The following is a 16,235-nucleotide window of genomic DNA, read 5'->3' as shown; positions in this document are numbered from 1 at the left end:
TAAAAAGGTACCGCATGGAAAAAAATTTCAATCTATATTTATTTATTTATGTAAACAAGGAAACTCTTTTACTATAGATTTCTATGGTAAACTTTCAGAAGGTTTTAATAAAATTATAAGCAAGTTTGATTAAACAAAAGGTACTGTGAGCAATGCTCACTAAGAATACCCCCCGCTTACCCCAATCTCCCAAACGGTGTTGTTAATAGGTATAAATTACCTCCGTCCTGAGTGTAAAAATCGATATATGCACCCAGGGGTGCATGAGCCGAGTTGCATGGGATACATTGTAAAGTCAGGAATGATGTGGCATATTTATAATTGTGAAGAACTAATTTCAGTTTTAAACTTTTCGAGTTACTGTCCAGAAACCATATTTGTCTGAAGTTTTCAATCTTTTTTCGGTCACTGTGACCTTGACCTTTGCCCTTTTTTCTCCAAAATCAATAGGGGCCTTGCTTTCCTGGTATCCAACAATATATCCAAGTTTCATTTGATTCAAATCAAAATCTTCGGAGTTATCCTTCGGAAACCAAAAAAAATTTAATTTAAAATCTATTTTCGGTCACTGTGACCTTGACCTTTGTTCTCCAAAATCAATCAGGGTCTTCCTTACCTGGTACATAACAATATCTTTAAGAATCATTTGATTCGTATTTAAACTTTCTGAGTTATCATCAGGAAACCAAATATTTCTGAAATTTTCATTCTATATTTGGTCACTGTGACCTTGACCTTTGACGTTTTTCTCCAAAATCAATAGGGGTCTTCCTTACCTGGTACCCAACAATATATCAAAGTTTCATTTGATTTCAATTTAAACTTTCTGATTTATCATCCGGAAACCAAATTTTTCTGAAAATTTCATTCTATATTCGGTCACTGTGACCTTGACCTTTGACCTTTTCTCTCCAAAATCAATAGGGGTCTTCCTTACCTGGTATCCAACAATATATTAAAGTTTCATTTCATTCAGATTTAAACTTTTCGAGTTATCATCCGGAAACCAATTGTTGACGCACGCCCGCCCGCATCACCAAACCAATAGCCGAGTTCAACTTCGTTGCAACTCGGCTAAAAATATGGTATGCCTTTGTAGAAGAAAATGGAAGATATAGTCCGAACACAAATCTATGGTATAAACCTATAATTTTGACCTTGAGATCAAAGGTCAAGGTCATAAAGAGGTCATGAATGTACATCACACATAGTCTCATGGTGATACATCCATGTCTTATGGTATAACTATGTCAAAACCCTATAATCAATTTTGACCTTGAGGTCAAAGTTCAAGGTCACATAGAGGTCATGAGGGTACCAGACACATCGTCTCATGGTGATACACTCATGTGTCAAATATGGCATGCCTATGTCAAAGAAGAAAGAAGTCATGGCCCTGACACGAATCCATTGTAAAAACCTTTAATTGTAACCTTGAGGTCAAGGTTATATGGAGGACATAAAGGTACCCAATACATTGTCTCATGGTGATACACTCATGTGTCAAATATGGTATGCCTATGTCAAAGAACAAAGAAGTTATGGCCCGGACACGAATCCATTGTAAAAAAAACTTTTAATTTTGACCTTGATGTCAAGGGTCAAGGTCATATAGAGGTCATGAAGGTACTCAACACAGACACACAGAGTGATTCCTATATACCCCCCTGAACTTCGTTCGCGGGGGGGGAGGGGGGTATAAAAATCCCAATGATAATAAAAAGAACTACAAAGAATTTTCACCCATAAATATACAATCATTTAATGTACCACAGGGACTTCTTACCCATTTTGTTCTCAACCTATTATATATAAATATATAACACATAGATTGAGAACAAAATGGACAAGAATCCCCTGTGATTGTATAGTATTGAAAAAATTTAATTAACACCAAACAAACAACAAAACTATTGGTCATACTGTAAATTAAACTGTTATTACCGAGAAACTAAAAGCATTTTAAACCAAAAAATAACAGTTTCAAAGGTTTGTGACCTTCTATAGCATTTTTTAAAATTCAGACAAACCTAACTCTGCCCATATATATTTTTCCACTTTGTTTTCACTGCAAATTACTGTCGGATTCCCCCCATCTTGTATCGTTAACCTAGAATTGGATTTCCTCCATCTGTGTAAAACGAGTGCATATGTGACGGAAGTCGGTAAATAAATGCGCGACTCCCATTCTTGCAAATACTTTCAAATAGTTAGCGAGACAATATGCTGCAGGAGCGACCTTTCAGTAAAAACTTACTAAGTTTAACAGAGGAAATATATATCGTTTGTCAGATACCATTTTCTGTGCCATGGCTGTAGCAACAATCAATCATTTACGATTAATAATACAAGTTTTTATGTGCTTTCGACCGCACCCTACATCTACCTGTTTATTTAAGAAAGAAGTATAACAATTAGGCTGATACAGTTGTTTTGAGTTACCTCTATGCATTTAGAGGAGTGTAAAGCGTATTTACCTTCGTGAATGCGTAATTGTACGGATGATTTTTAAGTTTAATGCGTATTTGGTAAAAATTTAATGAGTATTTATGCTGAAACGCACCTTATCTGGAGCTCTGGTATTTAACTTTCTAGTTTTGAATTTATTTTGCAGCATTTCTTCATATTAATTTAGGGTCAAAAGTTTTCATGGAGTTACGTTCAGTATTCTGTTGAATGCTTGGGTGGGTACAAGATGTATACATGTATTATAGATAGGGCTGTGCAATAATATCGATACTCAGGTGTATTGCGATTCGTCGTTAAAAAAATATCGTATTGCAATATGTTTTTCAAATACCGATATACCGGCAAAAAATGCTCGGGCTAGGAATAAAGTTACGAGCTCGGGATTCATAAAATTAAATACAGTAAAGATGTCAGAGGAAACGTTGATCAACTTTGTAATCGTGCCAAATAAACGTGCGAAAGCTGATGCATGGATGCATTTTGGGTTCAAGAAAGACAAAAAGACGAACAAAATAGACAGGTCTGTCGCCATTTTCAGATTATGTAACACAGAAGTCAAATACGTAGGGGGACAGTCGGATCCGGACAACGAATCTGTTGCATCACATGTAGATGGAATGTTCTATTGTTAAAGTGATAATGTCGTACGGACAGGACCCCGGTTTAACGATAGAATGCATCCCATATACCAGCAATGTAGCAAAATAAAAATTGCACTCAGTACATGTTTCGGTAAAATCAAGTCACATATCATTGATATACAACCAAAAAAGTTACCTTCACAACTGACTCGCCATTAATTCCATTTTAATTAGAGTAGAAATAGAACTAAAACCAACAAGTTTGAATTTCGCTGTGTACAGCTTCCATTTTACAGGAACTTGTCATTGCGTAAGCGAACAGCTTCCAAATATGGAGATATGACCTTTTATCTCTTGTAGTTGTCATTACATTCCATGTTTTTGTTTTAATTTAGGAAAATGTGTCATTATAAGTCAACTGCTGAAGTGCAGATCATGTATAATCACAGGCAGTACCTGAATTTATGTCAATAAGTCGCTCAATAAACCCAAAGATCGAAAATCCTAAATCCCCCTATTTAACTTTAAACTTTTGCTCGAACAATACAATGTTTATGAATCTCATTTTTGTTCATGTTTATTTTCAATGAAAACTGGTTAACATGCAAGAACTTTTGTTATTTATCATAGGTGCATGCATGTACATTCTGTATGAAAAAGTGAAGATAATGAACAGTGATGAATATAATGGAAGGTGGATAAAATAATACATCTCATTTTATTATTGAAAATATTGCAATACACCAATATTTATTGCAATACAATTTAAAATATTGCAATATATCACAATACGAAATTTCCAGCCAATACCCAGCCCTAATTATAGACTAGCTATGCAAATAAGGATAAAAGTTACAGACTCTGAAGCAATACTACTACACCACTTGCACGGAACAGTACGAAACGATTCTTGTACGGATCGGTGAACAGTTTGCATGAAATGCTGAACGGTTTGCACGAAACACTTCGCACAATTTAATGCTGACCACTTTGTAGGCGTGGCTTGCACGCTTTGTGAACAGTCTGCACGAAACGGTAGGCGTGGCCTGCTCGTTTTGATTTTTTCGGTATTATTTGGTTCACCCTGGGGTTAGTTTAAACAACGAATAGTTTCAATATAATGGCAGTTTTCTAAATATTAAAAAAAGATTGAAAAAGAAATGATAATTATAATAATTCATCTTATTATGATTGCTCATGTTCGACGCGGTAAATTTAATTTTTTTACTTATTAAATCAATGACTTATGAACACGGGGGATTGAAAACAAATGAATTTTTTTTTTTGATTTCGGAAATAAAAGAAAATTATGTAAAAATCGTATCGACACAGAATATTGATTAATCAAATTTTATTGATGCATTGCTCTATTAAATTTAAGGAAACTGAATATGAAATGGTCGCGTCTGTTTCGCTACTTTTGTACATTCATTCTGAGTGTCGTTAGAATACATCCACAATTTGTATATTCCACGCCTCTTCCCAACAGACAGATGTTAAATAAACCTATACATTTTATATACATGTGTACCTGTATGACAACAGATAAAATTATTTTTAAAAAAACTTCTCTTCAGGAAAGAATGAAAGATTGAAACGTTTTTGGGCGGGTAGAGGGTTGTGAACAGTCTGCACCAAACAATAGGCATGACTTGCACGCTTTGATTTTTTTTCCGCATCATTTCTTTCATCCTGGGGTTAGTTTAAACAAGAAATAGATTAATGACTATCAACATGTTAGAATTAAAGGAAACAAGAGGTACTGTGAGCAATGCTCACTAAGAATACCCTCCGCTTACCCCAATCTCCCAAAGGGTGTTGGTAATAGGTATAAACTACCTCTTTTCTGAGTGTAAAAAACAAATGGCATGACAAAACCCAACCATATTGCTACTTCGATGTCCAGTGCACATGACCTTTGACCTTTTGACCCCAAAATCGATAATAACATCTTCATCCCATGGGTAGTCCATATCTATGATATGGTGACTGTAGGTGGAAAGGATAACGCTTTAGAGCCCGGAAACCATATTGCTACTTCGATGTCCAGTGTGCATGACCTTTGACCTTTTGACCCCAAAATCGATAGGGAACATCTTCATCCCATGGGTAGTCCATATGTATGATATGGTGACAGTAGGTGGAAAGGATAATGCTTTAGAGCCCGGAAACCATATTGCTACTTCGATGTCCAGTGCGCTTGACCTTTGGACCCCAAAATCGATAGGGAACATCTTCATCCCATGGGTAGTCCATATATATGATATGGTGACGGTAGGTGGAAAGGATAATGCTTTAGAGCCCGGAAACCATTGCGTCTACAGACGGACGGACAGACGAACAACCCGATTCCAGTATACCCCCCCCCCCCCCCAACTTGTTGCGGGGGGGTATAATGAATATTTTTTAACTTCGAAAATAAAAGAAAAAGATGTATAAATTGTATTGTCATGGAATATTGATTATTCAACTTTATTCATTCATTGCTCTATTAAATTCATTGAAAGATCGCATCTGATTCGCTATTTTAGTACATTCAATCAGAGTGCTGTTAAAACACGTGTGCAATTTGTATATTCCGGGCCTCTGAATTAATCTATTCATTTTTACATACGTGTATGACAACAGATAAAATTATTTTTTTTTTTATTCTAGTCAGGCAAGGCTGGAACATATTCTCGGGCGGAAGAGGAGGGGGGGGGGGGGGGGTTTGCATCTAGACATAGTATTATTAGCCAGTCGATAAGAACCTGTCACCTTGGATAAGAGGGGAAAATACAAAACAAAAAGAAACAATCAAAATATGATTAAAATAGATTGAGAGATAAATCAAACATATAAATGAATAGATAAAACAAATAATGACTATAACTACAGTGATGATCAACAGATATGTGAGCGGATCTAACATCCAATTTTAATTAGATTGTTGCATTTGCCTCAATCTTAAACCTATAGAAAACTGCATTCCTTTTCGAGAGACAAAAGATATAAACACCTCTTTTATCATATTTCCGTGACTTGCCCCCACCGATTTTCACAAATTCTGTACGAATGTTAATTTCAAATACACAGATTAGCTGACCTCTATTGTGGTAAAAAAGCACCTTGGAATTTGCGTAGAATATGCAAGTTACACACAGGTCGGTCTTTGCAGTTCCGATAAACAATTTTGATGAAAATGTTTTTTATTTAAAAAGAGAAACTTAATCATACAAGTGTAAAAGACAAATAAATTATTCCCATATACAAAAATAAAGTGCACCGCCACAGCACATGATACGCCCGTCACATATTGTTAACAGTATAGATTGTACCCATTAAAACATTTTTTTTAATATCACCTTAATTAAATGTCACAGTGACCTTAAAGTAGGATGTGACACACCTTCTACCTAAGATGCATTAGTTGACCAATTTTGGTGATTCTAGGTCTAATAGTTTTCAAGTTATGAGCCGGACAAGTTTTTGCCATATATGGCCATATCTTCTTAATGAAAAGTCACAGTGACCTGGTTTTAATGTGCGACACACCTTCTACCCAAGATGTATCTACAGACAAAGTTTGATGATTCTAGGCCTTGTAGTATTTAAGTTACGGGTCGGACACGAAAAACCTAACAGACGGACGGACAGACGGATATCTTCTTAATGAAAAGTAACAATGACCTGGTTTTAATGTGCGACACACCTTCTACCCAAGATGTATCTACAGACAAAGTTTGATGATTCTAGGCCTTGTAGTATTTAAGTTACGGGTCGGACACGAAAAAGCTAACAGACGAACGGACAGACGGACGGACATGAACGCCATACCATAATACGTCCCGTCTTAAGACGGGCGTATAAAAATAAATAAATACCGAGGGCAGAGATATACATATAGTCATATATATACATATATGTACATATGTCTCTGCACTTGCTAGAAACTACCAAGGGTTATAAAATGTTACCGGATTTTGCTCTGCCTGGTAGTTTTATAATAAATTGTTTTCTTTCGATTATTTGCCGATTTTCACTGTTAAAAGACTGTCTTAGAGACATTTTGAAATAAATGCTGAAATTCCTAACAATGTCCTACATCCCATACTGAAATGACTTGCTTAGTCTGTACGTTTCTAATGGCATGGCTTGATCATGCACAGAACGATTCTTGCACAAAATGATTTGCATGGAACGCTGAAGGGTCTGCATGGAACGCTGAAGGGTCTGCATGAAACGCTGAACGGTCTGCACGGAACGGTGAACGGTTTGCACAGAACGCTTTAGAGGTGTAGTAGCACGCTTAAAGACCGAGAAAATAAGCACCGCCTCCAAATTTACCTGGTCTGTGAACCCATGTCAATCAGGAGAAATTAAGCTTCAGATTGGATGCTAGAAATTGATGGACATTTGGTTACTGACATATTCCACCAAATTAGCATAAAATGTCCGTCAATTTTTTCCCCTCCGTATTTAAAAATAAATATGCTCAAAAAGTAAAGAATGTTTTTAATTACAAACTTGAATGGACTAGAGTTAATTATAAAATCAAAAATATTTTGCCACACATAAATTGTTAAAATTATTTTGGAATGTGTTAAATAAGAAAACAAGAGGCAAAAAAGATGTAAAAAAATGTATGTACTTTTACTTAATTTTTATCAAAAAAATTGCAAACTATTTATGAAAACAAATTATACAAAAGTAAATTCAAAGTAAGCAGTTTTTGTAACTTTCGTTCTGTCAAACATATTGACGTTAGCACTAATGTACATACGTACATAAAGATGTACTGCAAAACAATTTGCTTTGATTATTTTTCTGGAATTAAGCATTAAAAGTCATAATCTAATTGTGGAACAGATTTTATTTTCTTTAAACAAAATATTTAACTTAAGAAATTACATTGATATTTGGTCTAACATCATTCTGTCAAACTCTACTCGGCACAATGTGACATTAGCACACTTCTTTACCAAACCATTCTAAGAGTTGTGGTTCTTTATTATTATTACACCTCTCCCTGCAAGGGGCGTTGTAATGGGATTTTCCAATTGAATGGCAGGTTGAGTGAATGAGGTATCCAGATTTACGTAAAACTTCAAGCGATAGACTTTCTGTCAAAATTGCTGATGTTAGCAACATGTGACGTTAGCATAAGAAATCGTTCTATTTATACTAAATTGTACGTCAAACTACCGGTTTATGAATTCAAAGACTATTTTATTGCAATAAAAACTCATCATGGGAAACTACTTATACTCTATCATGATTTACATCACTGCGAAAAAGTTCTGCAAGATTTTGTTCCGTCAAACAATAACATAAAATAGCATAAAAAAAGTTCCGTCAAGAACCGACATTAGCATTGACAGAAAATAAAAGATTCGGAGTCATTATTAAAGCACAACAAACATTGGTCTCGATGTAATGTATATAGATTACATTTAAACCTTTCATTAAGAGGCCCTAAGCCATGTAGTTAAATAATTTCATAACTTATTTAGTAAACAGAAGATTTATTAATTGCTAATTCATTTTCCGTCAAGTGTTCCGTCATAAAAATGTGACGTTAGCAACCGTTTTTTAAAAAATGAAATTAAAAGTGAAAGAATACTTTTATAATTTTATTTTTTACATTTTCTTCATCCTGAGTGTTAATATTTTTAGTTACCACAAAAAATTACCACAGTTTGGCACTTTGAAAAAACATTCCAAATGGGAATCAATACAAGCCTTTTTCATGGAACATGTCTACTAGTCTTTGTGTATACCTTATCTATATAATTTGGCGATCGAGGTGTCCATGCAATCTTTTGATGCTTACCGCGTAAACCTGCTCAATACACGTATCAACACTTCGCGAAAGTTACGTCCCTTGTCCGCCATCTCCCGGATAAAAATCGTATTTCCCTACGTTGGCCTTTGTAATTTTCCTATCTGTAGCTTTGACATCTGTTATTTTTCCATCAATTGCAGTCAACTACAATATGCCCCAGATTGGGGCAACCCATTAACTTGTATGAAAACTTGGTAATTGGCTAAAATTAAAAGTAATAACATCTTACATTTGGTAAGGTAAAGAAGGAAAACTTGGTTTTTCACCGATTGACCTTTGGCTGAACCCGCAATGGGACGTAACTCGCGGCGAAGTGTTGATAGGTGTATAGGGAAACGTTTTTGGTTTTTTCATGTAGAGATAGTCACACAATAATAGTAGTAAATTTTGCATACACTTACATAAATTATAATAGAATATAGTAGGTTATGCTTAGGAATTGGTACGATTGATAATAATTATCATGGATTGCTGAATACATTTTACACGGACATCGATTTTATGCTACACAGATTAATTATATACATCGTACATTAATGAAATCTTGTTTACACTCAGTTGAAAATTTATAAGCGTAATTTTCTCATCGAAACATGGCCCAAAGTTCAACTAGTTGGAAGAGAAATTCGCCGCTATAAGGGCTCTTTCTTGCGTATAATGGTTGGAATTGGGATCCAGAGGAAGAAACAAGAACAAATTCTTCGTCTAGACCAGTTATTGAAGAAACTGTTGGAAAATACGAATGTCCTGTTTTTGTAGGCCATATACGTTATGGACGAGTCACACAGACAACTTTGGTAGGCAGAGAATTCTGGTGTGCGGTCCAGAAAAATTAATTCCAACAGAATAAAACTTTCTAAGCCGTTTTTAAATATATAGTCATCATGGGGCGTGGGACGATGATCGGTACATCAGCTGTACATAGCCAGAAAGTCTACCGCAATACGCAGGAACTCCTGTCGAAAACTGTATGTTTGGCAGTCAAACATCGTCGGAAGGCAGTCAAATGGATACAAGAAAACTTTCAATAAAGAATATTCTGCCTAAGTTTTCAATGGCTAACGTTCTCATTTATATAAAATAAATTTATCGAGCTTTAATTCTTACGTTTGATTCATTAAATTTAATCAATGTTTCGATTTACCCGCACAAGAAAAATTACTATCATGAAGTTTTCAATCTTACAAAAACGCACAGGTAATGCAGGCAACACAGATAACATCCTGTGGATTTGGGACGGTATATACAAGCTAGCAGGGTTTCCTCGGGCTCGGGTCTTCACACCTGCCTTAAATTAGCTCCGCCCCGCACTTAACTTACCTGAGGAAAACCGACCGGTTGAAAAACCCGGCCTTTAAGGGTCTGTATAAAACCGTAAATTTTGTTTATATCAGCCGTTGGTACACATTAAACTGACCATATCAAGAATAATATTTGTTTGCATTAGGCCATTAAATTAAATAGAAAATTATTTTTTATTTCCTCTGCTGCACGAGTGATACTTTCTTCAAAATAAGATGGTGATTGGCTAAGTATTCAGTAAAGTGCTGTTTCAATGGGTATCCCCCAAAATGCATTTTTTCCCTAATTTAGAATATTCCGAGTTATATTTGCAGGTGGCTAATCAATTAACAGTGTGATGAAGAGATAAAAGAAACAGTCTCACAGAGAGAAGTTTATTATTGAATAAAATATTTTAATATGAAGTGTTGAATCACCTGTTCTTTGCATGCTTATTTTGTGACATAGTCTGACGACCCCAAATCAAATTTGTTTTTGTACCTATACTTTTATGAATTTTAACTAGGTAGAAAGGTTTTACAGATAATATAACAGTCTGACAAGGTTTTTGACACTAAAATATGAAAATTCATCGAAAAATAAGGATTTAAGGTATTCAATGTATAATGACCATATTCATATCTAATAAATGGATGGTGGAATATTTGTAATCATGGTATTATTTTGAAAGGTTCATCAAATAAAAATAATCCACCATAGGAATTTTCAAAATTTTGTTTACTGCCCGATTTATTTCACCTAGAATTTAACATTGAAGTATATGGGAAAAGCATGTTTCATTACAATATTTTAAAAACAAATTATATTTTCATACTGATCTCTTGGTAGAAAGTTACATACACTTTCAGTTTATGAAACTATGAAATAAAATTAATGATTGACCACACACATTTTTAGAAAATTAGATTTTTCTTATTTTTACAAAGGGCAGACAACTCTTCCAAAAAGTCTTAAGTGCAAAAAGGTCAGCTTCTAATCATTTACCAGTCATGTGAAATCCATCTGCTTCACTTTCATCATTATTTAACAATAAACTTTATGTTGATCTAAATCCTTCAAAATTGTTCATTATCCTTTCATTATACATGGAATACCTTAAACCCATTCTAAATGGTCACGCTGTTGGACGTAACATTTTCTGTCTTCTATACTCAAATGAAAAAGAAATGCAAGCCCTGTAACAATAGAGGGCAATTAACTGCATGGAACATCTTGAGGCTTGAGCTTATAAACTAAATGCAATTATTCATCATGGAGAAATAGCGGGGTGTTTCCACTTTTTTCAGGATTTGTCATTATTTTTTGCTCGTAAAAAATCAGTCCAACCCTTACGGGCGAAAATTTCAATTTTCATTTGCAATTTGTCAACTCGATTATCGTCCTTTCTGTTTACGACAACATATTTTACGACAACTACGATGCGCATGCAGTATTGCCATCAACCATTTCCTTTAACTCTAATTAAGTCAACAACATGGAAGGGAGTGCGAAAGCACTTTCTGTCCAACCAAGAGAACCATGTTACGTCCGAATTTATGTTACGTCCGACATCCAAGAGTTGCATAGATTGATAAATTTCTCTCATATCTGATCAGATATTCTCTAGAATGGTTACCGAAAGTCACAGAATCAATTCGCTTCCACTTCGACAATAACTTCTCCCGAAAGTACAACCGCACATGGCTACGTATTTAATAAAGAGTTACGTCCAACAACAGGACCATTTAAAATGACAGTTTATATTCATATTTTTCGATGAATTTTCATGGTTAAGTGTCAAAAACCTTGTCAGACTGTAATTACCTGTAAAACCTTTTTACTTAGTTGAAATTCATAAAAATATAGGTACAAAAACAAATTTGATTTCGGGTCGTCAGACCATGTCACACAGTAAGCATGCAAAGAACAGGTGATTCAACATTTCATATCAAAACAAGGTATTAAATTATTTCATAATAATTATATTCCCCATAAAGCAATTAAATTTTGATTTCAGCCGTAGTGCACGTTAGTTAGTAAATAAGTACATTAATTTTCAAATGTTCTTGCAGAGTGAGGCACTAACTCAGGGTAGTTGGTCTTCATTTCAAGAAAAAAATTTTTTTTTACTGTTTTACACCCAACACCGTTTTACACTTGGTAAAGTTTGGGTGTAATCTTATTAATGGAATGTTATCGGTGTTTATTTGTTTTTGTTTATTATTTTATTGTGTACAAGTTGTGTTTCATTGTCTGTTAGCCACTGTAATGTTGGGATATGGGGGTTAGTTCATTTTTCTGTTTGTGTTTTTATGTGACGTCACAGAGGGGTTAGTGCCATGCCTGGCATGGCACTAACCCTTAGTGCGCATGTCAGTAACCCTTAGTGCCATGCCTGGCATGGCACTAACCCCATCGCTTTGTTCAAGTATTACCGCGATTCAAACTGCATTTCTCAGTTGTTGTAACAGAAAACAGCAATTTCCACAATTGATCATACATCCAGCCCCGTAAAATCTGCAATAGCTCGATATACAAGCCTGCCCTGCCCTCGCACTTCGCAACGTGCACTTGTCTCGGTTATGAGCAAATCGTCGCATAGAGGAGGAATCAACATACCTACACTTCTTCATCTCTTCAACTGCAACCATTTGCAACGATTTATAAGAGGCAATGCGACGTTCAAATTCTACAAGGACCAGTACGCCGCAATGTAAACACTCTCTCGATCTGGTATGGCCGCCGCGACCGCGCCTGCTGCAGACTATCTATTTAGCGACGTCACAAATTAAATTCTGACGTAGCGTACACTGATTCCCGTACTTTGGTAATATAACGTAGGAAATATTAACACATTAAAATGTTGCGAATTTTAAAGTCATTTATTCACCATTAAGTTCTCCTATATCATGGTAAACACATATCACGGGTGCATATCCCATGGTATTACGGATCAGCGAGAATAATGGATCGAAATCATTAGAGTTTCATGATCCGCCCCTTGATTTAGGCCCGACTTAAAAGCTCAAATTTAGTGTGCAAAGTCTTCAACTTGGAAGCCAGTGTGACGTGTCGTTGATTGTTACGTCATGGTGAACCATCCCTGTATCTTACAAAAGTTTGATAAGATAAGAAGGTGCCCCCCCCCCCTTTTTTTTTTAAACAGAACATGGTATATGTATGCGACTGTACGCTGATCCTCTTTGTTATCGTGTATATACAATTATGATGTATCATACAGGCCGCATCATATTTAACGACGATTGGATTAGCTGATAAAACAGTGATTCATGATCACAATTCAGTCATCGCCGATGTCTACATAACTCGGTAATTCTTCAATTTTCCAAGCATCGCATGTATTGTTTTTTATAATCATTAGTCTACTATTTTTTTTAATTTGGGATTGATCGCATGTATTGTATATTTATTTTAATGATTTTATTATGTTTAGATCTAGATATTAATTTATAGAGATTTTTTAAAAAGCGTATTTCATTATGTAATATAAAGTTAGCTTATTTTTATGTATATTCATGAAATCTAATTCTGTGTCATTCTATGATATTAAGTTATATGACCGCAAGAAGAAACGGGCCAACAAGTACATTTTTGAAGAATTTGGCTTGAAGATGGAGTTCACCTCAATGATCGCGGGAATCGCCTGTTTTATCGCAGCATTCTATCAGCCCTTCGACTGATCCTGTGAAGTGCAGGTCCTAGGGAGACTCGTGTGTCTGAATGGCATCTAACCTGTGCTGCAGACTATCAAGATCCAATCAAAACGGCCTTTTTCAAGGCCACCAATATTTTAGAAAAGACACCACTATTACAACTTGCAAGAAAGGCAATCAATATTAAAAAGTTATTATAAATTGAAGTACAAACGAATTTATATAGTTTTAATATAATTTGAATAACATTAAAGGCATAGGGTCTATCTTTTATCTCAAAAATGACATCACAATATTTTGCAAGAACTCCATAAAAGAAATTTGTAGTATTAATTATGAGTTATCTATTAGCCCTATATAAAAATTTTGTCTGGAGGAAAATATATTAAACTTGTACCCCGCTGATTGGTGGCTACACACAAACATAAGAGATGCGAAATCAACAGGGTACCAGTTTAGGCAAATGAGAACATGGAATTATTTTGTAATTATACCCCCCGCAACAAGTTGTGTGTGTGTGTGTGGGGGGGGGGGGGGGGGGGGGGGGTATACTGGAATCGGGTTGTCCGTCTGTCTGTCCGTCCGTCCGTCTAGACGCAATGGTTTCCGGACTCTAAAGCATTATCCTTTCCACCTACCGTCACCATATCATACATATGGACTACCCATGGGATGAAGATGTTCCCTATTGATTTTGGGGTCAAAAGGTCAAAGGTCAAGCGCACTGGACATCGAAGAAGCAATATGGTTTCCGGGCTCTAAAGCGTTATCCTTTCCACCTACAGTCACCATATCATACATATGGACTACCCATGGGATGAAGATGTTCCCTATTGATTTTGGGGTCAAAAGGTCAAAGGTCAAGCGCACTGGACATCGAAGTAGCAATATGGTTTCCGGGCTCTAAAGCGTTATCCTTTCCACCTACAGTCACCATATCATAGATATGGACTACCCATGGGATGAAGATGTTCCCTATCGGTTTTGGGGTCAAAAGGTCAAAGGTCACGCGCACTGGACATCGAAGTAGCAATATGGTTCGGTTTGTCATGCCATTTGTTTTTTACACTCAGAAAAGAGGTAGTTTATACCTATTACCAACACCCTTTGGGAGATTGGGGTAAGCGGGGGGTATTCTTAGTGAGCATTGCTCACAGTACCTCTTGTTACTATCGTTATCCAATGTGTTTGTAAACATTCTGAAGAACATTGTGTGATTTTCTAGTTATGATCTTAAATTTCGCCACCTTTTTGAAACATGCAAAATTTCACCAATATCTTAGACCCTATGCCTTTAAAATGTAACCAAGACTCCTTATAGTATCAATCATATGTAATTATATTTATTAATTATAATTTTCCTTTAATTTTTGTCTCTTTTAAAAGCCACTATGGGCATGTCTCTAAAAACGTTTTTAAGGCGGTCAGAATTTCCCTCAAGAATATTTTACGGTTTTCTAAAATCTTATGAATATTGGGAAATCAGTTAGTAAATACTTTCAATACATATATAATCCCGTGGGGATCCGCGGGTTAGAATAGGTCTTCAGTACCCCCTTGCTTGTCGTAGAAGGCGAATAAACGCGGCGGTCCTTCGTTTGATACCACAAAAACCGAGGCTCCATGTCACAGCAGGTGTGACACGATAAAGATCCCTCCCTGCTCAAAGGCCTAAGCGCCGAGCATAGGCCTAAATTTTTGCAGCCCTTCACCGGCAGTGGTGACGTCTCCATATGAGTGAAACAAATATCTAACATTATTAATTATGAATGACTGAATGCTGACAAAAAAGGACGTACAAACTTCATGTGCAGATATCCTAGATCTTTCATAATGCCGATGATAAATCACAATAAATGTGAAGTGCAGAAAACAATCATTGTGTCATTTGCGACTTTAGTGTATTCAAAACAAAATTCACTTCTTCTTAAAAACTTTTCCAATTTAGGCACTGTAATTTATATCCGGAAACTTAATACGCTTTGTTTTTACACTTACGCACGACCATGTCGGGGAGCAGTTCATGTAACAACTTTTTATAAAATGGTAAATTAATAAATGTCTGATGAGAAATGAAAAACAAATTGAAACGTAATAACAACCATCATACATGCCAACTTTCCCGATTTGTGCGGGATTCTCCCGATTTGAAGCAGTTGAAAAGGCAAATCCCGATATCCCGATCGGGATTGCAAAAATACCCCGAAATCCCGATTTTCTAAAAATATCTCCCACTTTACGACAACAAACCCCCATTTCCAACCGGAATTTGAAATCCCATGTCATTTCTGAAGTGGCCAATCAGAAATCGGGACAATAGTCAGCCATTGTTGTTTACCTGTGTCGCATGGTATTGGGGTGATGTAATTTACCTGGTCTGCCTGTGTCGGGGTGCTTATTGGACAG

The 16,235-nt window shown here is 35.8% G+C and overlaps 1 protein-coding gene across 1 annotated transcript in view; it reads right to left on the bottom strand.

Moving 5' to 3' along the window:
* LOC125647623 (uncharacterized) overlaps positions 1 to 16,235 on the bottom strand; it is a 243,738-nt gene that overhangs the window by 193,567 nt on the left and 33,936 nt on the right. The window lies entirely within an intron of this gene.

This window comes from Ostrea edulis, chromosome 1, assembly GCF_947568905.1.
Source record: "Ostrea edulis chromosome 1, xbOstEdul1.1, whole genome shotgun sequence".
Taxonomy (NCBI): domain Eukaryota; kingdom Metazoa; phylum Mollusca; class Bivalvia; order Ostreida; family Ostreidae; genus Ostrea; species Ostrea edulis.
This window is presented reverse-complemented; position numbering and strand designations above follow the sequence as displayed.